This window comes from Rattus norvegicus, chromosome 7 (assembly GCF_021556685.1).
Source record: "Rattus norvegicus strain SHRSP/BbbUtx chromosome 7, alternate assembly SHRSP_T2T, whole genome shotgun sequence".
NCBI lineage: Eukaryota > Metazoa > Chordata > Mammalia > Rodentia > Muridae > Rattus > Rattus norvegicus.
Genome location: NC_141540.1, coordinates 110,780,632 through 110,806,091, shown reverse-complemented (window position 1 = coordinate 110,806,091; position 25,460 = coordinate 110,780,632).

Here is a 25,460-nt window from a genome sequence, read left to right as displayed (position 1 = left end):
CTTCACTTTGTTTTTTCTTATCCTCCCCCACAATTTTCCATTTCCCTTATCTTTTTTTCTCCCTCCACACTCTTTCATATCCCTTTTATTTTTCTTCTCAATATCTTTACTTGGTACTAAAAATAAAAGCTGTTTGCTTTTGATAAGCTGAGAGGGGAAGGGAGATTCACATGCTGACACAGTGTGATTCCTAACAGTAAATAATAATTCATAGTCAATTCTTACTGGAAATGTAGGAAATTAGAGAGCTGATGTTAAAGGAAGGGAGAGAAATGAAATACATGATACAAGAGAAAAATTGCACCAAGTTCACTGAAGCATTTAGTGAGTATTACGTCTGTAAGAAGCACTCATAATAAAAATTAGAGGGTCTTCACATTGCACAGAAGGTACATGTGTCTCTATATATGCCAGTATTTGAACTATAGATGTTTCTCTTACAAATGGGGACTTAGGAAATCTCTTATTTCAGCTTCAGAGCTTTGCAGATAAAACTCAGTGACACAGAATAACTTTTTCAGAACATATCCTCTTTCACTTAGTACCTAATTGGTAATTAGTAAAGGGAAAAAATGACAAGCAAGTGAGACAAAATCAAATAATGTTAAAAACAAGCATGTCATGTATTACCTATGCAGCTTGTGACGGCTGCTACATTCTGGGCATGCCCAAAATACTGAGTTCCAACTGATTCTGGGCACTCAGCACTATTGAATGTTCATAATGCCTCTAGAGCAAAATCATCAACAATAAAATAAACACTTTACTTTAACATTCTCAAGTTAACTCAGGTTTAATCCAAGGCAGTTACTATCTGCAGAAATTCTAAAGAAGACACTTCAAACCCTCCTTGCTTATTCTGTTCCTGTCTCTCTGTCTCTCTGTCTCTCTGTCTCTTTGTCTCTGTCTCTGTCTCTCTTTCTCTGTCTCTCTTTCTTTGTCTCTCTCTCTTTCTCTGTCTGTCTCTGTCTGTCTCTGTCTCTGTCTCTCTCTCTCTCTCTGTCTCTCTCTCTCTCTCTCTCTCTCTCTCTCTCTCTCTCTCTCTCTCTCTCTCTCTCTCTCTGCCAGCCAAACTTTCCTACATTACTTTGACCTTACACTTTCCATGTCAGTCTTTACGTTCTTCCATGTCACCTCTAATATCACTTTCACTCGGCATGAGTTTACCCCATCTCTTCCAGGTTTAGAAGGTTCCAATGTGAGTTAGGAAATGCTTAGGCTTTTGTTGTGAAAGAAAGAAGTCCCAGCCAAGCTCTGTACCCCACATACTGAGTGAATCCCCTGCCCAGATCAGCTTTTCCTTGGCTCTGTACCACCTATGATAGATCACACATTCATTCTGTGTCACTGTTTGTCCTTTGGCTCCCATGGCAATCTCCAACTCAGAGACCTTCTGTGCCTCATCAGAGCCTGATGAGGTGAGTCCTGATTACACAGTCTGGCACCTTCATGCCTGCCAACTCTCAAACTATGCCGCTCTCCTTCCTGCCACTTCTAGGCCCCTCTTCCTAATTTTATTTTTATCTGAAAAATCTACACTCATATCTTCTTTCTTCTTTGTCTATGCAGCATCCCGCCTCCAGAAACATCCTCACTCTTCTGCTGTAACTTCCCACCATCTGCCATTTATAAACAAATGTCCAAGTCAAGCCAATTCTCTCCCCTGAGTTCCAGATTCTGGAATACCCAACATCTGCTGGGTTGCTCTATTAGATTGCTTCTCTCAATTTCTAAAGCAATACACTACAAATAAATTATTTACATCTCTTCCCAAACCAGCTCGCTCTTTGGGGCTCCCAGTTGTTATAGCTGGCATCATTATCTAAATAGGCAGCCTGATTCTTCAGACAGTAGATTTGGGGTAATTCAGTCCTCCTTGCCCTTCCAATCCACACGTGACTTAGTTCCTTCAACTCTGGTTTTATAGCAATTTGAAGAAAGCTCCAATTATACCTCTTTAGCCTTGCTGCTTATTACTAGCAACTTCAGTTTTTCCAACAAATCTTTTAGTAATCTTCTTGTATTTGTTTCTCCCTCCTTACTGCTAATCCCACTTTCAGATACCAAGTATACTCTAGATGTCCCACCATCATGAAAGTACCTATGAACAAGGTCCAATACGTCAACCTTTTGCTAAATACATGCTGTTCCTTCCCAACCCACCTCTTCACATTTGGAAGGATGTTAATGTGTCAAAAGATAGTGGTGTGTGTGTGTGTGTGTGTGTGTGTGTGTGTGTGTGTGTGTACGTGTGTTTTACACTGTCTATTAGAGGCTCATCTTACTGTGGGTTCTTAAAAATACTAGCTATTTTCAAATGCATATGGACACACAAAAGACCCAGGATAACCAAAGAAATTTTGAAAAATAAGAGGACTGTTAAGTCTATATAATATCACCTGTACGTACATGTTTTTAGGACTGAGCATATCATAGTCTCTGTATTATATATTTACTAGCATATTAAATATTCCATATCACACATTACCATTACATATAACATTATATGTTATCTAATATTTATATATGTTATTGAGTTACAGTTTTAAAAAATATTTTAAATCATAAGTTTTATTTTACATTTAACATATAATATGTTTAATATACAATATATTTAACAATTTAGGAATAAAATATATATTAAATAACAATATCACACAATTATAATAAGAACTTAGTATGCAATATGTAAATATAAATATATAAATAAATATATCAGTATAAATATAAGTATATTCTTAAATACTTATTTTAAATATATAAATATAGTCCAAGTTTCTACATATATTTGAAAGAGACCAAAATGTGGTACAATGAAGGGGTTGTAGAAAGAAAAATGAAGTGGGATATAATATAATATTATAATCTTGATATTTTTAAAATAAAAAACACTAATGGCAATATCACCATACCTGATCTCCAGTAATACTCAAGAGCTCTATTAATTAAAATAGTGTGATGTTAGCACAAGTTAGACATATATCAGTAGAAAACCTAGATATAAACCACACCCACTTGATATTTTTGCAAATAAACCTTACAGTCCCTCATTGTAGGCAAGTCAAGTGAACAAGAAGTTAAAGTAATTAGTCACATTCACAGTCTAGAGCTGAAAGAAATTTAATTAGAATGCGTGCTAATCAGCTCACCTTTCTCCAGTCATATACAGGGCCCTAAAATTGCTGCCACCCACCTCCATTAACAAAAATCAAGATAATACTCCATAGACAGGTCCATAGGACAACTTGGTATACACAATCCTTTGCAGACATTTCTTCCCAAGTAATTAAAGATTTGGTCAAGTTGACAATTAAAATTAAACATCACAAAAGGGAATCCAAAAATGAGTGTGTAAACCAGCTATAATTTTAAAATATTACTAAAATATAATTCAAGAAAATTCTGAATGGATGTACCCTCTATACATAGATGATTCTTCCAGAAACTATGGGTTATTTAAAATTAAATCTGAATGTTAGGTGTAATGTATCTACTACAAGTTTTTGGTCAGAAAGACCCCTGAGGCCCCCTCAATAAAAACAAGCTCTTGTCTTTGTTCTTGTCTATCCTTATGAATTTGATATTAAAACCTTATTAAAATGACACCATAGAGTTGAGCCATAGAGCACAAAAATCACTCTGAAAGCCTCCCCCATAGTGGTTAGATTTTACAGTGCCAAAATGTACTGTGCACAAATCTGGAGAAAGAAAATTCATCAACAGTATTACCCAGATGTGTATTATCTATAAATAATGGCCTACTAGGCAAGATGTGATCTCTAGTCCAATAGTGGCCTGATTGCTATTAGGAAACCATCTACTTTCTGATTTTATTTTAGCTGTGCACCATCAAACATACCTCATGCCTGTTCTATCAACCTGGTCACAAGTCTATGGCTGGGTAGCTCATAGGCCCTAGAAGAAACCCTACTAGTGTGGCTTTCCTAAGTGATCACATTGTCAAACTTTTCTCTAAATACTCATATCTATATAAGTAGTGTTCTTCCCAGTCTTTATTATAGAAATGTTTAGATAAGAAGATATGCAGAAAAAAGGTAATATAGAAAAAAGGTCATGAACACATTGCATAAGACATGCACCAATTGGGCTTGAATGTTGAATCCTTATTGAAGGATGAGGGTTCCATGTGTCCCCACTCTTCCCTGAGTAATTAATAACTGGTAATGGTTGGTAAGAAGGAAGTTATCTCTTTCTTCAGTAACGAATCTACTGATAGCTGTTCTTGCTCCAGTAAATAACTTCCCACTCAAACTTGGATGGGCAACTACTCACTAATAACAAAGAGGATGCTTAAAAGAAAGTAGGAGGGGCTTGTTGGGAAGAAAGGTAGCAGAAGGAGAGGGAGAGGCCTGAAGAGACTCACATTCATAAATAAACTAGGAATGTGTCAAGTAATTTTAAAGTAACTGTTTCAGTATTACATTAGTAAAATGAATTTCAATTTTGAGTCTATGGCAACAGGCAGATACATATAATTCATTGAACTATTATTAGAGTAAAGGCAAACTTAAATATTTAAATCTCTTAGCACAATGTTTACTAAGCACATGTTAGGGACGCTGTTGATATTACCTTTCCATCTTGATGGCACTAGGCTTGGTGACCATTGTGTACAACTTAAGGACTGAGTAGAAAACCTGTGCTTTGATTGGAACCCATACTAGGCTATTACAATACCGAAAGTGCACTATTAAAACCAAAGCCTGGGGGCTGGGGATTTAGCTCAGTGGTAGAGCGCTTACCTAGGAAGCGCAAGGCCCTGGGTTCGGTCCCCAGCTCCGAAAAAAAAGAACCAAAAAAAAAAAAAAAGAAAGAAAAAAAAAAAACAAAGCCTGGACCAGAGCATAAATGCTTCACAATTACAGAAAAAAATCAAGTTCAAGGACAGAGAGAGACTTAAGCTGATGGGGAAAAGAGATAAGCAGATTTGGAGAACAGACACAACATATTCACCCTCAGCATCCACAGGGTCATTGTGTAGGCCAGAGTCTGGCACATAGCAACTGCACATTAAAATGGTCTAAACCTTTTTTTTTTTTTTGCATGTGAATGAAGAAAACGTGCTTACAATTCTAGTTGAGGGAGATGGTAGCATGGTATTTGCTCAGTCAAGTATGAAATAAAATGATGTTCTAATTTGTGATGGAGGCTTTCAGAACTAGATAACTAGCTGCTGCTACACCTTTTATTCTCTGTGTGTGTGTGTGACTTACTCACTTTCTCTTTCCTTCCTTCCTTTCTTTCCTCCTCTTCTTTTCCCATTTCCTCCCCCTCCTCATCACCTATTCTCCTTTACCCCTTCTTCTTCCTTCCTCCTTCTTCCTCCTCTCCTCCTTCCTCCTCACCATTTTTCTTTTTGCTTTTCATATGCCACTGGCAGCAGAAATATCTCTGAGAGTAATTATTCGATCCAGTAGAAAAGAGGCCGTCCTATGGGTAGAATCCCCAGGAAACTCTATTAAGATTAAAAAGGAGGGATGAGAAATACATATTTTCTGTTTGAACACTAAACTTCTAGAGTTGTTTATTACAGTACTAAAACCTTTAATTGCCCAAACAATATTCCATTTGTCATTGTCGTCATGGTAGTGGCTGTGATTGCTGCTGCTTCTGCCTGCTATTGTTAAATTGTGCCATCCCCACTAGTAGTTGTCAAGAGGAAGTGGAAATGTCTACTTATTGATCCCACAATGCATTCTGTATCAGAGGTTCATTATCAGTACCATGAGGTAAGACTAAAATTGCCTTTACCATATTAAAATCATTTATACATGCCCTCATGGTTTCAAGTCAAACCCTGGGGAAGAAAGGAGAAGACATAGAGGCAAAGCCAAGTCAATTTAATTACATGGATTAATTTCAAAGTTAAAATTTGGTTTATGGCATTGTAAATGAAGAAGTACTCCCTTGACTGACTCCTTAGGAGACAGGCCTGAATGTCATTTTTGGTTTATTTCTTTGGGGAATTAACTGCTTGGATTCCTTCAAAGTTTAATTAAATTGTCACATAACACATAAAATAGCAAATAAAACAGGCTTTCCCTGTGTCCTGGTGCTAATTTTATGTCATCAAAATTGTCTAGCTTGTTAGCTGCCTAACTCTGTCTGCCCCAGTTACCAATTAAGGGTTCTAAGTGAGTGCTTCTACCCACTTACACACTAGCCCTGGCTGAACTCTTGTTAAACTTTTCATTTCCTTGGGGTTGTGATTGCTAATTTTTAATGGAATCTTGATCATTTAAGTTTTATGCTGTGCAGTTTTGATAGGAGACAAAAATATAAAAAGTGTGGCTCGTGTGTGTGTGTGTGTGTTTGTGTGTGTATGTGTTGTTGTTGTTGTTGCTGTTGTTGTTTCTGTTGTTGTTGTTGTTGTTGTTGAGTATGTACTTCTAACAACAGTTAAAGTCAAAGAAGCTTGAGTGAGGGGACATAGATGGCAGGGGTAAAGAGAGTACATAGGAGGGGTTCCAGGGAGGAAAAGAAAGGAGGGGTGAAATAGTTATCTTTTAATTTAAAAATGTAAAAAAGTAATTAACAAAAAAAAATGGCTCCAGGAAAAGTGTTGATAACCAGAAGTTTCTGGTGAAAGACATTTTCTATAATCTCAAATTATAAAGTAATAACGAACCTGGATCTTGGAGATACAGTGCATGATAGGTGTGTGTGTGTGTGTGTGTGTGTGTGTGTGTGTGTGTGTGTGTGTGTGTGTATGTGTGTGTGTGTGTGTCAGAGAGAAAGAGAGAGAGAGAGAGAGAGAGAGAGAGAGAGAGAGAGGAGATACTTTGTTCACAGGTATCTATAGCTCTTTGTTTTCTTTTCCCTGATCTTCCCTTCATCTGGGAATGTGTTTTCACTGACCCAAGAACACTGGTTTTTTATCCTGCTGATGGTTTATCTCTTCCTATCTAACCACATTCTATTCTACTCTCTTTCCAACACTTCTACTTCTACGATAATGAGACTTTCATTTTAACCCCTAGATAGAGCAAAGTCAGCATATTCTCTGTGGTGGTTGGAAAAGATTTGGCCCCCATAGATTCATGTATTTGAGTGCTTGGACATATGACATGGCACTATTAGGAAGTGTGGTCTTGGGGTTGGGGATTTAGCTCAGCGATAGAGTGCTTGCCTAGCAAGCGCAAGGCCCTGGGTTTGGTCCGGAAAAAAAAAAAAGGAAGTGTAGTCTTGTTGGAAAAAGTGTTTCATTGTGTAATCAAGCTTTGAGAGATCCTATGTTTAAGCTTCATCCAGTGTAGAATCAAAGCCTTTTCCTGGCTGCCTTCAGATCAAGCCTTCATGATGTCTTACTTCTCACCATGATGATAATAGACTGAATCTCTGAAACTTTAAGCTAGCCCCAATTAAATGCTTGCCTTTATAAGAGTTGTCTTGCTCATAGTGTCCTTTCACAACCATAAAACTCTAATACATCTCCTTGGGTCCTAATTCTACCTTCTCTCTGATCCTTTCCATATTAAAGATGATAGTCATCTATTGAGTATTCCTTGGAAGCCTATTTCATATTGGACCACTCTAACAAAAGGTGGAGCCATTAGCTTTCCTTTTAACCCTTCAGTTTCACCAGACACTGGGAGGAGAAGATTGTAACCCAAGGTCAAAAATCTACTTGATAGATTATGATTTTACCACATGTTTTGTGTGTTTCTAAGTAAGAAGAAAGCTGACAAGTTTCAGCTTAGCTGTTTTAAAGTTGCTTCTACAAGTTTATATGTGAAGAGTCCCTGAAGATTTGTGCATAATGAGAACTAATATAGCCCAATCATAAGCGGTACTGTGCTTTGAACTTCAAGCCCATCTCCTAAGTGGCTGAAGCTCAGTGGGAAAGAGGAATAAGAGGTGAGTAGCCACAGATTTGCAATTTAAATGCTCTCAATATCATCCTCAATACTCAGACCCAACATATTGATGGAAGACTTAAATTCTTCAATATATTCCCAAGACAACTTTTGATGAAGTAAAAACCGATTCCAAATACTGGAAAAGAAAATTATGAATCTGGCCTCTTTCATCATCCTACCAACCTATATCATTCTGTTTCCTCCCCTGTGTCTTTTAGCCAAAGAGTGTCAGCTGATGTTGCCTCTGAAATATTGGGGTTCTACATATCTAGTTCAGAAACAACTCTCTGTATATCTACTATGCCCATACCTGTTCTTCTCATAATACAACTCACTGCTTAGAAAATCTTTACACCCCTTCCAGAATATGCTAAGATGTCAGAATGTCAATTAGAAAGCCAAATTCGAGGAAATAGATTGTCAATGATTTCATCTAGGTTCAGTGAAATGAAGACCATGTTTAGACAACTTCAGGTGTGTTCAAATTAACACTATTTGCCAGTGTTGTCTGTTTGAGTGATGTTATTTTGGAAACAAGCAACATCCAATCCTCTCTATTTTCACTTTTATATCTGGGTCACATTACACCAGAACCTGAATGAGCAGGGGTCTTTTTTTTTTAATTCAGTCAGTGTTTTATGGAAATAGAGTGGAGTATAACACAAAATGTGTTGTGATTTTGCTTTCTTAACAGAAATAAATATTTTTTGATTGTCATCAGCCAATGCAAGTGATCACAATTTCTAGTTTCTAGTTCTTCTTATTTACATGTTCAGGTACCACTTACTTTATGTTAAATCCTCCTAAACCGTAAAGACCTGATTGCAGTTAAGATACACTTCCACTCTCGGAGAGACCATGAGTTAGAAGAGATGGATGCCAGATAAACATGATGCAATGGGATAGGTTGGCAAGGATTTGTCAGAGTAGAAAATAAGACATTGAACTGTTCCTTGAAGTTGACCTGATCTCCAGGTTTTCTACAGTGCAAGAAGAGACATTTTACCTGTCTACCAGGTGTTCTCTGTGGTGTCTTTTGACACTTTTGAGAGCTATAATGCTGACTTCAAATACCCATTACTTCTCAAAAGAAAAGGATCAAAAACTCAGACACTTCTTGAGCTTCTACATTTCCATATATACCCCTATCCCATTTGCCTTCAAGTTTAAAACAAACTTGTATCATCTGTGTTCTAGTATTCCTGGTTCTCATTCATTCCTGATTGAGAATTAAGCTCTAGATTCCTTCTGCCAGAGTACCTACAACAGCCCTGTCCAGCCCAATTATAACAACACCTCCCTGCCACTTTTTCTCCCCCTCCTCCTTTTCTTTTTCTTCTCTTCTCCTCTCCTCTTCTCTCTTCTTTTTCTTTTCTTCTCTTCTCCTCTTCTCTCTTCTTTTTGTCTCTCTTCTCTTCTCTCTTCTTTTCTTCTCTTCTTTTCCTCCTTCTCCTCTTCTTTATCCTCACATACAATACATCAGGACCATAATTTCCCCTCTCTCCAATTCTCCAAAGCCTCCCCCTCACACACACCTCCCCTCTCCCTCAGATCCACTTCTCCACTTCCCTTTAGGAAGGATCAGGCTACCGATAGATATCATCCAAGAATGGCATAACAAGTTGCAATAAGACTAGACCAAGATCCTTATATCAGGGACAGTTAAAGCAGTTCAGTAAGGAGGGAAAACATCCCAAAAGCAGGCAGAAGAGTCAGAGGCATGCCCATTCCCACTATTAGAGGAGTCTCTTTTGACATTTTTAGTGTCTATTAGAAGAAGTCTGTCAATACCTCCTGGAAGTGCAATTGAGCTGATTCACTGTAGATCAGTAAAAAAATAGAAGATAGGAAAGCACTGAGACTTGCTGACCCCACCATCCACCTCCTCTAGACTGACAGCTCTGAGATAAAAGTCCCTAAATTGAACCTAAAGCGCACCTTTGACTAATTATGCATCTCTGCTCCAGTGACAGTGGTCAGTCACCTGTCTCCTTGTATTTGCCTCCCCACTTGAGTGTCCAGTGCTTTTTCATAACCCTGGGGATTATGCCTTTCAATAAACCTTTAACATACAGTTCCAACCTTAAGGGTTTGGGTTTTTTGTTACTTTACTGTTGTTCATATCCTGGAAGAACAAAATTATGATAACTGTCTGGATGTTAATGTTAAGAAGAGCTTTTTCAAAGGATATAATCAGAGAGACAATTCAAATATTTCACCTCAAAGGCTTGGCTATTCTTCATTTTAAACTCCTGGGATCAGATTAAGCAGCAATTTCTAAAACCAGGCTTAGATCATTTTAATATATGGTGCTATTACTTGTTTTGCTTAGCCATTTCACATGTCCATTTTGAAACTATGCATCCTTAACCCAAAGTTGTGAAAATTATGACTCTTTAAAAGGATCAGTTAAGAAAACACATGAAGAACCAGTACACCAAGCAAGCAAATGATAGGCAGCCCTAGGGAATGTGACTCGTAGGTATAATAAGATCTATAATTATCTTTATTTCAGATCTTCTTAGCCCTTTCTTTCTTCCCAAGTTGTAGACAAGGAAGCCATAATCAAGGGCTCCAGTGGTGGTACCCAGGGACAACACATTTTAGCAGTGGATTTTGAGTGGTTTACATTTTTGGCACACATATGTCCCATTTCCTCTCTTCTCACAACTTAGGGACCGTATGTCATTCTTCAGAACAGGTTTGCAGGGGACAGCTCCCATCTGCACCTTCTACTTCAGCTCCCCTTTTAGCAGAGGACACATAAGAAAGTATAATTTATGACCATTTTCACACTGAACAGGAAAAGCAGCTTGGTATTTAATTGGGCAATGTTGCCCAGTAAACGTCTCCTGAATCTTAGGATCAAGCTCCATGAATAAATTGTCATTTCCAGCCTTCTGTGTAGGATATTCTTTTCTATTGATTCCAGGAATATATCTACATAAATATGAATATCAACATGCAAATGCATGGAAATGAGGTCCAAATGGGGCTAAATATAGGGTTGTAAAAGAAAATTAACTTGTCTATGTGAGCATATAAATGTTCTATATGAGAAAGGCATTTAGTTATTGTTCTCAACATTCATGAAACCTACTCAAAAGGAAATTGCCTACAACAAGAAAGATCTTAATTAAACGTGAGGAAGAATATAGTTTCTCAGGGCAAAGACAAGTGGAAGGTAGGTGGAAGTCTAGGGTGAGCGGTTAAGAGTGCACAATCTATGTCCAGTGTTTAGAACAGAAAATGTCAGTAAAATTCAGACACACGGATTGGAAAGATGGCTTCATCCACAAGATGTGAAGGCAGGCAATAATATGACCATTAATTAATTTTCAGTCTCTTTCTCAATTCTATTGTATATGTTAGGATGTTTAGTCTCAGAGAAATTAAGCACGTTGCTTGAGACATAGAATTATGTCAACACAGGTAGTCAAAGAAATGTGAGAATCTCAACCAAGAGAAGCAATAGTCCAGGCATGAGAACATCCCACAAATAAAACACATGGTGCCTAGAGCCCCAATCGAACAAGCTCCTTTCCTCTGGGACTTCTACCATCTATGCTGATGAGATAGTTCTAGACACAAAAGCCTAAGTAAAAATCAGAGAAAAAGAAGCAGGTGGGACTTCAGAGAAGCAACAGATAGTGCAGACATTGTGCTCTAAGGCTTATTGACAATCTTGCCCCCAAACATACTAAATGTCTTCATTAGGATAGGTATCACATGTTCTCTCATGACTATGGATTGTGCTTACATGCAGACAGTAACAACCCCCAGAGCTCACATTATCAAAACAAAAATATGGCTATAAATCGTCCTTAGGTACCATAACTTATAACAAAAGAATCAGGGAACCACTTAGAATAAGTCAGCACAAAGATATACCTGACCATACTGCTGATGGTAGTTAAATTTCTGTAGAAAGAATAGGACCTGTGTCTTATCCATGCAAGCAAGACTCATAGAGAAAGGGGAACTTCAGACAAAGACTGTCATATGCCATAGTATCCTCAATTCTCTGTACCAGCTTCTTGGCCTTGACAACCAGCCAGAGTACCATCTCTCAATTCTAAAACAGGATAGCATGATTTTGACTGACTTGCTACCAGGTTGAACTGAGGTTATCCAGAGCTGCCCGTCCAAGCAAATACAACTTTCTTTTCCTTCCCCATCTTTGTCATCTGCTCCTCTGTTTATCAATGAGCTAACTCCCTCAGTAGCCTTCCCTTCTGGCAAGGCATGAATAAGCTCGCAAACTTCACACAGCATCTGCCTTTTTTCTGTAAGAGTGGAACGCCAGTCATTTAAAGAAGAAAAAGAAAAGAGAGGAGATGTTTGGATGGTAAGGAAATGAACACACAACACCAAAAGGATCTCCCAAAGAGGACAGGGTCTGGACAGGTAAATTTGTCTGGGTAGACACTGAAGAACAAGAAGAGGGTTTTTTTCTTGGGGTTAAGGTACTGATACTGGAGAGTGGAAAAGACAGACAGAGACAGGAAGGAGTAAGTTGCCACTGTATGAAGAAGTATCCCTGGCCTGCCAAGAAGGTGTCTTGATTTCCTACTTCAAAGGCTTTCTGAGAACAGAGGTGTTTGAACAGGCAGCCAAAGGCTGGTGGTTAAGCTCCAGGAGGGTTCTTTCTGCATCTTCCACCCACTCCTTTACAAGGAGCAAGGAAGAGAAATATAGTGCTGAACCTGGCCCAAGGAAACCCTCCTGCCTTTGCCCCTTCCTTTCCAAGTGGGCTCAGGGTACAGGAAAAAATAGAAAGAGAAAATCCACCCTCTTGTACTTACAGCAGGGAGATGTGAGCCAGGTCCAGGGTCACCCAGGCTTTGTGTTGAATTCCAATCAGTTGGATGAGTTTTCCTCCTGTGTCACTGTGGTTGCCAGGAGGTGGGCGGGCTGAGGCCCTGGCAGGAGCAGATGGCTAAGATCCCACTTCCCCCACACTTGGCATCCAACATGAACATTTTTTCGCACAGAAATAATAAGACAAAATAATAGGAATAATAACCAGTATTTATTGAAACAATGTAGAGGCCTGGATTAGAAAGTGCCAAACACATGATACCTATGCTACAAGTATTCATTTTAATCATTCTGAAACTGTGAATTCTGCATTGTCAATACCATCATTGTTTTATGGATGAGAAATGTGAGACACGGGGAGTATCAAGGAAAGTATAGAATGTTCTGGAAGCTCTGAAAAGATGTGACTGTGAAGAGGAAACTTAAGGGTTCTTTGGAAAGTTAGTTGTGTCAGAGGGTGTTTTTCTGGGGTAAGCTCGTGAAGAAAACATTTTTCTGAAGGGGACACAAATGAAAGGATGTTTTGCAAAAGCAGACATATGAAGGAATGTTTTGCTGAATTGGACACAGGTAAAAGGAAGCTTTGTTAAGGCAGACTCGTGAAGGAACATTTCACTGAAGCAGACACAAGTAAAAGGATGTTTGCTAAAGCAAACATGTGAAAGGACTCATGATGAAGGATTCTTCATTAACAACAGCCATGCATTGGTCCACCTTATACTTCAGTAGTTGAGCTCCATTTATCAGGATTCCACAGAGGAAAACATTCCTTCAACAAGTTTGTCCCAGCAAAAAACCATCCAACACAACTGACTTTCCAAAAAACCCTTGTTTCCATTTCAGGACTGGGAAAGAATACATAAGGTCTTCATCTCAATTTGAAGGGAACATAGAAATATAATAAGAATGGTGACCTTACAGTCTTCCTTGACTCTTCTTCACTTTCTACTTTTAATATATAATAAAATTATCTTGGTTCTGGCTTCCACATAAATCTATTGTCTGAACATTTTGCACCTTGAACCTGCTGCTAAGAATCCACTACCACTCCATTGGGAAGATCTTGGGCTAGGGATACAGCTCAGTGTCAAACGGTTTCCTGGCATGCACAGGACCTGTGAATTTGATCTGAAGTGCAGAATGAGATAGAGAGAAGAAGACAGTGTGTATGTGTGTGTGTGTGTGTGTGTGTGTGTGTGTGTGTGTGTGTGTGTGAGAGAGAGAGAGAGAGAGACAGAGACAGAGACAGAGACAGAGACAGAGACAGAGACAGAGACAGAGACAGAGACAGAGAGAGAATATCCTTGAAGCTGCTAGAAGTTCTATATCTATAGACCCAGGCTCTATTTACTGCTTTGACTACTTTTTGCTGTACTTGACATACACAAACCTCCTTTCATCCCCAGAATAGACAAAATATCCTTCTTCTGGGTTTTTGCAGTCTCTGAGATATCACAAGGTTTTAAACTGATCTTCTCTAAGAGTTGTGTGGTGCTGAGGCTCTCCCTATATAGTTCTCTAAAATTTTTCTGAAAAAGTATTTTCCTAAGCATTACTACTAATAGATATCACACTTCAGTTTTATAGGATGTATTATTCAGATCTCCACTTCTTTGCACCCAGCGTATATCTTGTAATTGATGATGGCTTGATTTCTAAGGAGCAGGCTTATCTGGAGTACAAATACCAGTACCAGTACCCTAGTGACATATGTTCTACTACCGTTGAAGTTGTATTTGTTCTCCCAATTCAGCTGCTTCTTGTGGCATGAGAATAATTAAGCAGAGAAAAGGGTCAAGATGGTTTCCATGGTATATAGAAATCTGATTCTATAGAATATGGATGGGATCACTGCACTGAACCCAAGGAAGTCTCCTATACTATCACATTTGCTTGTTTGATATTTTATTCCATCCATGTTTGCCTAGAAAATAGTCGAAAGTCATGAGACTCATGATGTCTCTGACAGAAGATAGTTATCTCACTAACTCCATACCTCTTTAGCTAAACAACATATCCATGATAGAATATGCTTCAGGGTATATGAAAGTACATACTTCCATTTTCGATTTGCATGCTCTACAATAACATTTCAATAAAGCACTGTTGAGTGGATAGATTGATAGTTAAATGATAGATAGATAGATAGATAGATAGATAGATAGATAGATAGATAGAAGATAGATACAGAGTAAATAAATCTTACTTGTAAATTCAACTATGTAAAATATTATAACCATCTTCTAGGAAAACTTCAATTACAGGCAACTTTAAAAACACTTGAACAGGGACTGGAGAGATGGCTTAGTAATTATGAGCACCTGTTGGCTACTTCAGGGGACCTGGGTTCAGCTCCCAGTACCTACATGATAGCTAACAGCCGTTTGTAACTCTGGTTCCAGAGGATATCATACACTCTCTGACTTCAGTATTCATAGCACACAGATGATGCACAGACATACATATAGGCAAAACATTTATTCCCATAAAGTGAAAAAATATTTTTAAATTGCAAAAACACCAACAGATTTATTTGATTGTTTGTGTCTTCTGTTACCTAATGGGTACATAGCCTTAATCCATGTGCACTGTGTCAGGCCAAATGCAACCCACATGTATTCTTTTTTACTTAAACCAGTCCCTCAGCTCTGGGAACATGCACCAAATATCTTCTTGCCTTCCATTTGTACAGCTAGCTTTGTACAATCCCATGTGCTAACAGCAGGCATCTATTAAACAGAGAAGTGCAAAAGCTGACATTTGCACCCACGTGACTGCTTTCCTTCTTTTCAGGTGCTCTGCATCCTATTGTAAGACATTTTTTGTTTGTGAAGTCTCTTTCTCAGCTCCTCTGTGCCCGTAAGCTCAAGGCGATGCTCATTAACTTGTGCTAAAGGTTCTTTATCCTCTGACTTCCACTTAACCTTATCAGCCTCCCCTCATATTTCCACCCTCCGCTTACTCCTCATTCTGAAAAAATAAAATAAAATAAAAACCTCTCTATCTGGAAATAAGCACACAAAGATGAACTAAGTTCTGTAGCCACCTGAGTATGAGCAGTGGAGGATAGGGGCAAACCAAATCAACACCAAAAGAAGAAGTTACATGAAATGTGTGTAAACACCGACAGAGCAGCACTCCTCAAAGAAAGACTTTAAACCAAAATCAGTACATATTGCCCCTCAAACTGTGATTTATGTGACATTTATAAGTTAGTTATCTTATGTGAATCACATTAAAATAAATGTTGTCTAAAATGTAACCCATTTGACTACATAACAGGTACCGGACATACATTAAATGAGATTTTCATATGTCCATCATACATTTCATGATTTCCTAAATGTACACTCATTGTAAAATGGTTAGACCAGCTTAATTGACATATACATTATCTCATATATTATTTTAAGGAGTGAGTGTTTAAAAACTTTCTCTCTAAGGTGAAACAATGGCTCAGAAGTTAAAGTGTTAGCTGATCTTCCACCTGGGTCCAATTCAAAGCACATAAGTGCCACCTTTCAACCATCCATAACTCCAGTTCCAGAGGATCAGACAACTCTAAGTGACCTCTTCAGATAGAGAATTCACATGGTGCAAAGATATGAATACATACACATACCCATGTGCAGAGCAAAATACCTATGTACATAAAGTTTAAAAAAAAACTACACTCCTAGAACTTTTTAATAATACAACAGGCAAACTTTACTAACTGTAGTTATTATAAAATAGTTCTCTTGAACATATTCTTTCTTTTCTATAATTTTTTCATCTGATTTGGTCACATACTACCTTAGAGGTTATAACAGCATTCCCATTTTATCAGAAGGCATCTTGAGGAACAGGTAGAGGCAAGATAATTCAACTTGTTATGCAAAATACTAAAATACAAACATGGTTATGATCCTGATATCCTTGGTCTTTTATGTGTATTATATAATATCCACAAACACTAATTTCAAGAGTAATTCAGATGAAATAGAATTAATAGTGGCATAAGTACTCATGCATCCTTTAAACAAGGATTTAAAATCCCATTCCTAGTATCTGAATGGCTGATAGCACCTTTTTCAAATTGTTATTTCTTAAGACTCATCTTCCTTTCTCCATTTGACAGTGTAGCATGATCGTGACCAGTTCTCTTCAAACATTCTCTGTACCTGTGGCAAAGAGCTGCTAAGTTTATTGGCTCTCTAAACACATTAGGATGAAAACCATCCTAGGGTTAGAAAACACACACACACACACACACACACACACACACACACACACCACCACCACCACCACCACCACCACCACCAACAACAACAACAACAACAACAACAACAACAACAACAACAACACCATCGCCGCCACCACCACCACCATCACCAAAAACCTAACGATTATCTGAGCAATAAGGAAAACATTCAATTATCTGCTGGAACCAAAGTACCAGTGCTTGTGTCCTGGGGTTTAACTGGGTTAGAAAAGACTGAAAGTATTTCTCAGCTTCCAGGCTTGCTCTCCTCAGGGCCTTGACCTCCTTTGATTTTGTTATTGTCTTGCTTATTTTCCACATTACTTAGTTTACAGCTGAACACTCAGGTCCCTTGGATAACATTTGTCTTGGGCTAAATACGTTTTCCTTTTTTCTTTGGAAATGAAGCCTTGTGCATCCTACCCCCAAGTCTCATGAGGTAGAATTAAGACAGAAGAGAAAACAAAACATTAAACATGATTGAAGATCAAAGGTTGTTTCCCAAAAGGCTAAGGTAGGACTTCCCCCCTAAGAAACCACTGGTCTGGCTGAGGCTAAAACCTGAGTCTCTTCCTGCATGCTCATGGGGGCAACGTGAGTCAAGCTCTTGGAACTTATCCTAATGGTGAAGAGTCACCACAGATCAGTGACTTAGCTCTGCAAGCAGCTTTCGTGGCCTACTAAGTTATATTTAGAGAATAGTGTTTTAATGCACAAAGAGGAAAAAGACCAACCTGTTTTCCAATGCCAAACATTTCCAACATGTCCTCCTCCAGATGGATGGGAAAATAATTATCTGAAATGTGGCTGTTTATGTAGATGCCATCTCGTAGAGATTTGACACAGTTGTGAAATTCTCATGTTCACTTAACCATCCAAACCTCACTCTTGACAGGCTCTATGCAGATGGTACTAGATTGAGTTCCCACATACAGTTATCTCACCAAGTCATGATTGGGTTGAGTGCCAGACTTGAGGGTTTTTTTGCCTTGAGACAGGTATCCCTTTCAGGCCAGGGACTTTGCCACGATCACTTCTTCCAACTGCTCTTGATGCCAAGGACAGGGTGCAATGTTGGCACTCAGTAGATACATCGATTCATTGAGCAGTGCCGGATCCCTTCTAGAAAACAGAGACACAATAATGGACAGGGACAATCTGCCTCCTCATAGAATACACTACAACCAGAAGGAAACACAAGAAGAAAATCAGCAAAGTGCAGCGATAGGGGATCCTACAGGGAACTGGTATCCAGAAGTTCTAAATAGGATCATGGATAGAAGTCACTAAAGGCTCTGGATGGCCTTCCTTCAGTCCCTGTATTTCCTCATGTAACTATCCCCCTTTCTAAGAAGGACTGAAGCATCCACATTTTGATCTTCCTTCTTCTTGAGCTTCATATGGTCTGTGAAATATACCTTGGGTATTCCAAACTTTTGGGCTAATATCTACTTATCAGTGAGTACATACAATATGTATTCTTTTGTGACTGGGTTACCTCACTCAGGATGATATTGTATAGTTCCATCCACCTGGAGATCCATCCCTTATGCAGTCACCAAACCCACTCACTATTGTTGATGCTAAGAAGTGCCTGTGGACAGGAGCCTGATGTGGATGTCTCCTGAGAGGCTCACAGATGAGGATGCTTGCACCTAACCATTAGACTGAGCATGGGGACCACAATGGAGGCTTTAGAGAAAGTACTGAAGGAGCTGAAGGCGTTTGCAACCCCATAGAAAGAACAACAATATCAACCTACCAGACTGACTCCAGATCCCCAGAGTTCTCAGGAACTAAACCACCAATTAAAGAGTAGACATGGAAGGACCCATGGCTCCAGCCATATAGGTACTAGAAGATAGCATTGTTTGGCATCAATAGGAAAAGCCCTTGGTCCTGTGAAGGCTCCTTTCCCCAGTGTAGGGGAATGCCAGAGTGTTGAGTTTGGACTGGGAGCAGCTTATATAGAAGCAGAGGGGAGGGGTACCTGGAAAGGGGATAACATTTGAAATCGAATATATAAAATATTCAATAAAAAGAATTTAAAAAGTCACTAAAAGCTCACTTAAAAGGTGACATGTAACTGGAGTGTGTGTAGAAATCAACCAAGTAAAAAGAGAAGGAAAATGTACAACTACAGAGGAAGAGCAAAGAATTGAGAGCAAGGATGAGTATGAGATCCCTGGTATGTGTGAAAATATAAAAGCAATTCAGATTATTGTGAGATCCACATGGGTTTCCAGTGACTATGAGGCAGTGAAGAGTACAAACTAATACCCACTTATAAGTGAGCGCATACCCTATGTGGCTTTCTGGGACTGGGTTACCACGCTCAGGATGATAATTTCTATTTCTAGCCATTTGCCAGAAAACTTCATAATGACTTTGTTTTTAATAGCTGAGTAGTATTCCACTGTATAGATGTACTACATTTTCTTTATCGATTCTTCAACTGAGGCATAACTAGGGTGTTTTCAGTTTCTGGCTATTATGAATAAAACTGCTATGAACATGGTTGAGCAAGTGTTCTTGTGCTGTAAAGGGGGATCTTTGGGGTATATGCCCTAGAGTGGTATAGCTGGATACCACTTGAGGTCGAACTATTGCTAATTTTATGAGAAACTGCCAAATTGGTTTCCAAAGTGGTTGTACAAGTTTGCACTCCTACTAACAATGGAGGAGTGTTTCTCTTGGCCCACATCCTTGCCACCGTGTGCTAGTGCTTGAGTTTAAGATCTTTGTCTTTCTGGTGGATGTAAAATGGAATCGGAGTCATTCTGATTTGCATTTCTCTGATGACAAAGAACATTGAACATTTCTCTAAATGCCTCTTGGCCTTTAGAGATTCTTCTGTGGGGAATTCTCTATTTATCTCTATACTTTAAAATTAGGTTATTTGGTTTGCTGGTAATTAAAATCTTGAGTTCTTTATATATTTTGGATATTTGTTCTCTGATGGACATGGGATTGGTGAAGATTCTTTCCCATTCTTTAGGCTGACATTTTGTGCAATTGATGGTAATCTTTGCTTTACAGAAGCTTTTCAATTTCAAGGTATGTACAGACTGATAATTGAATTTTAGCCATAACATAAAGGATAACAACGCTACAATTTACAGACCCAAAAACCTAAGTATCAGGGAGAGTCCAAGGAAGGATGGTTGAATCTCATTCAGAATGGAGTATAAAATAGACATCAGCGGTGAAAAAAGAGAGGGGCCTGGATGGGAGAGCCGATGGGGAGGGAAGCAGTGTGAGGAGAGCCAGGGAAGGAGAGGACTGGGAGAGTAAATAGGATCAGTGTGAATGCATTTCTGGGACAAGCCAGAGACCTGGAATGGGGATGGCTCTTTGGAATCTACAGAGATGACCTCAGCTGAGACTCCTAACAGCAGGGGATATGGAAACTGAAGTGGCTACCTCTTGTAGCTAAGCTGGTAAGACATCAAGTGGAGGGAGGGGGACACCACCCACCCACAAAAATCTTTGACGTAAAATTTGTCCTACTATGAGATATGCATGGATAATGATGGAACAGGGATTAAGGGAATGGTCAACCAATATCTGGTCCAACTTGAGACCTAGCCCATGAGAAAGAGTCAACAAATGACCCTACGAGTGATACTCTTCTGTGCTTGAAGTCTGGTGCCCAGCATAACTGTCTTTGGAGAAGCTTCATCCATTCCCAGCAAAATGTTAGGTTTGGTTCAGGGAATTTTATGGAAGAGCTAAGGGAAGGACTGATGGAGTCAAAGATACAACAAGAAGGCCTACAGAGTCAACTAACCTGGGTCCATGGAGTCTCACAGAGACTAAACTATGAACCAATGAGCCTGCATGGACTGGACCTAGGCCCCCTACACATTTGTAGCAAATGTGCAGCTTGTTCTTTATGTGGGACCCCTAACACTTGGAACAGGGGATGTCTCTGTCTCTGTTGCCTACATTCAGATCCCCTTCTCCTAGTTGGGCTTCCATGTCTGGGCTCAGTGGGAGAGAATGTTCTTAGTTCTGCTGCTGACTTGCTATGCCAAGATGAGCTGCTACCCATGGGAACTTCCTCTTCTTGGAGGAGAAAGAAAGAGGGTAATGGGGGAAGGGGTAGAACATGAAGGAATGGGATCTGATTAGGATGTAAAGTGAATGAATAAACAAATAATAAAAATAAGATAAAAACACTAAAAATGAGTGTAGACTAGTGTTAGAGATAAGGAGAACAATAAACTGAGGAAGTAGACAAAGGCAGGTCATACAGACTCCAGAAGCCATGCAAAAAATGTTTACTCAAAATCCCAGACACAAAGGAGAGATTTAGCAAAGGAATAAAATTATCAGCTTTACATTATTACGTGTTTATTTATCTGCAGTGCAAGAAAAATATGGGTTGAAGGAGTTAAAGCTTGGTGATACAGAAACTAAATAGAAGGGCTAGAAGACTCACCAGACTAGACATAATGAGGAAAATTATGAAATGGAAATGATGCTTCCTGGCCATCTGTGTTACTGACAAATTTGCTCATTCCTCTTCCCTACATTCTTTGATAACTCACTAAGCCCTGATCTAGATGCACCTGACACTGTATTAAAGGAGGGTCAGTCCTCATCACTACCAACAAAGGTAGCAGTAAAATTGAGAGACAAATAGAACTAAGCATCCAGTTGGTGCTCTCAATATTTTATGACTATTTCAATTGCTTTTCACTCATCCATCTTTACTCTCTTTACTGTCCCTTGACCATGGAGATAGTTTAAGTGTATACATATGTAATAATTATGGAAAGTCAATCATACATGTAAAACGGTTCTTAGTTTCAAGATTCTAACTTATGTGGACAATTAAGATGGCTTTCTCAATGTCCCATTTGCCTACATATTTAAACATTTTACTGAGATTGAAATAAAAGTATATAGAACTGAAAGGAGAAACAAGTGTCCGAATTATAACATTTGAACCTTGAAATAATATCTGTCTTTTCCTTCTACTATTGTATGCAACTCCTTTTATGATTGTGGAAGTCTACATACATGTCACTTATTTATACAACAATCTGAATACAGATTCATGCAAATACAGAAGAAGAACATAATGTTGGTAGTAAGAAAGCAATCCATTTTTAAGAAACCTAGGCTGAATCTTAAGGCTGAGTGGATTGCTCCATGTAGGTTGAAGGTATAGAAGCCTGAGGCAACCTAAACACAAGGAACAGAATGTGAGAGCATGAAAGGGTGCTAAATGGAGAGACGCACTTGACTCTTTCAATACTATAGAATACATGGATAATTATGTGTATGCATGCATGTAAAGACTAATACATTGAATCTTTGAGGAGCATCGCTCTGACTTGTCATGGGGTGGTGAAACTGTGACGAATTTAATTGACTCTGGGAACTTCTGGTTGAGTTCAACAGCAGCAGATGTGAGATCACTTAATAGTAGTTTCTGGCACCAGCTGGGTGCCATAAAGGAATTAAATAATGGAGAAATCCACTTATAGGAGTTTTGGATGAAGAAGAGAAGTGAGAGAATCTGAACTGGCTCATTTCATGCTTCAGAAAGATTCTTAAAGTGGCCAGTGATCATGTTGAAAGGGAAAACAGTTCATTCATCTTGCTCCAAGGTTGTGAATAAAACAACATGGAGATCATGATTTGAAAGACCAGGTGACTTGCACTTTTTTTTGCAGATGGTTAGATCAAGCATGTTTACCTTATTGACAGTTTGTGTTAGGGTTGGGTCTGCTAACTACTGTACAGAAGGGAAAAGAATGGTAAGAGATGCTGTGGTCATAAGGGAATATGAAAATACACATCTTTGTAACCCGGAAGATGTGCTGTTGTATTATGTCTTCTTTTCTACAAGGTGGAAAGACATTGTATTCAGACAAGAGCCTGAGTAGTTATAAGACAGATCCTAAGGGTGATATCAAACACTAACTGGCCTGAAATATGAGAATAGGAGGGTTACCCCTGTGGGAAACTTCCAGAGCCAAGCAGGATAGGACAATACAGCAAACATAGGACTAGAAGTCACATTTCACAAATACTGCCTATAATACCTGTAGGTATGGGCTAAGCTTAGTGTAATACACTGGTTCAAGTGTGCATAGGACAAGAGACAAACTGTGAAAATATACAGACATGTGTGAATATGGGGGGAGGGGTGTGTTTACACATGTTGCAGCTGTGTGTTGAGAGATGTACTGTAGTCCAGGTCCTAGGTCATAACTTTATAAAATTAGAAATGGTCAAATGCGAGTATTAACATTCTGACATGAACCAAATTAGAGGAGAATTGCTATGTATTAGTCTGCAATCAATATTTAATTTTAGCATCTAGAATACTCATGTTTCTCATCCAAGACATTCAGCTTCCCTGATCTAATAATGATCAGAAGGCTTAGGACTGTGTTAGTAGCAAATGGCAGAAATCCTGATCCAAAATGTCATAAGCAATTACCTCATATAACAGAGTTTCTCAAGCACTATTTGGGCACAGTAAAGCCTGGCACTTTTTCTCCATTTTCAGCTCAGCCTGCTTCCATGCAGGCTCCTTCCTCAGACTAGACTCCCCGGAGACCAGAGCACGTCACAAAAGCTGCAGACTTTACATTATCTCAAATTTGATACTGCAGATAAGCAGTGGCTCCTTGTCTAAAAGTCTATGAAAGATGCTTTTGCCTCTGATTCTGTCATGTACCCATCCCTAAGCCAGAGAAGGTACCCAGGAAAAACTACAGTCCAAAGCACTGTAGAGTCAAGTACCACCCCAACTACTTAAATAAAGCTAGTAATATTCTCTAGTGTTGCTGCTGAGGCTGTTGGATGATCAGGAGTATCAAAGGCTAAAGCCATGACATAGCATGATGTATCCTAAACACAACTGTGAGGTCCTGGAGAATCACCAAAAGTGTTCATCAACACATTCCCAGCCCTGTACACACACTCAATTTTATATAGACCAGCGTCATAAAATAGTTCAAATAAATTATCACTCCTTGTGACTTCAGATACAATCAACACTATTTAATTCTCATAAAGATCATGGGAGTGTTGCAGCTATATGATTTCACCCTCTGACGACTTGTAGCATTAGAGTTAAACATGTGGAAGAACAACATGGGAAGAAAGTATATCTCTTGTTTATTTAATTACTATCTATTGGATATATGGCTTATTGCAGAAGTGAAAAATATAGAGGCAAGGAAATGCCTACAGTCAGGTTAAAAAAAATGGGGTAGGTAAGAAAAACTGTTATAGCTAGGTGTGAGAAGACCTCTGAATATGTGTGGGGGAAGATGCAATTCTTCTGTTCACATCTTTCCTTCACTTTACTTGATCCTGAATTTCTCATTAATGCACAGCTCAGAAAAGAATATTTCACTTTAATTCAACAATATATAGAGAAAGTCAGTGTCTTCTATACAACAGAGAAGTAGCATACGAAGCCCTCAACAATATGGTTCCATAAACAAGACTGTTATAATGACCATACAGTCTATGGGGAAAAGCTCATAAGGTCCTACTCCGAATTGAAGAGCTACAGACTGCTGGGAGACACAGTATACCTTTTCTCTGGATATTCAATCCTAAGTGGTAGCTTGAAACACATGTAACTAGGAACAATGATAAGTAGACTCAGTATGAAATGGTGTGTGTGTGTGTGTGTGTGTGTGTGTCTGTGTGTACACATGCGCTGTAACAATAATCACTAAAGCAGAAAAGTTCTTGAATTTCAGAGGGAATTCAGGCCCACCGGAGTTGTAGGAGCCAGAGGAAGAAATCAAAATGATTTCAATACAGTACTAGTGTATGAAGTTCTCAAAAAATTTAAATAGAAAAAAGGTATCTATCTATCATAAAGTGAGGAAAAAATATATGGAGTTTGGTGTGAGTGCACAAGTCCTAAACCATCCATATAAAGGCCCTGCTTCACCAGACTATGTCTACTCTCCACCCACTGGTCTGGTTATGCTTGTGAAAATATTAATTTCTGTCTCCATGAAGCATTGACTTCAGCACATAAACTAAGAGTTATTTAAAATAGGAAAAAGATCACTCAAAAATCAAAATCCATTTTAGCTAATAGATATGAAGAAAACAGTCTAACTAGTGGTACAGTGATTTACTCCACCATTGGAGTCACACTCTGTGCAATCGCTGAGGGAGACTAAATGTGAACAGGACCGTAATGACCAACAGCACAAGTAGATGCAAGAGTTCTCACAAACATGGGATGTATGAAAATTGCCGCCTCAGATATGTCACATTCAGAGGGAGGAGTCTCAGACTTCTTCAGCATTTGGTAGCAAAAAGTTTGAGAAGTTTGCAGAGAAAACAGTGTTTTGGTTGAATTCCTTATAATTATAAGTTTCATTCAGTGAACTGATAGAATTTGGGAAGCAACATGGTGTAAACTGAGTATCAAGTTGGGTGATGAGACATTTCCAGTGTCTGACATCCTGAATCCACAGAGTGCCCCTAGCAGCAGGGTTAGATAATGGATATTTATTCAT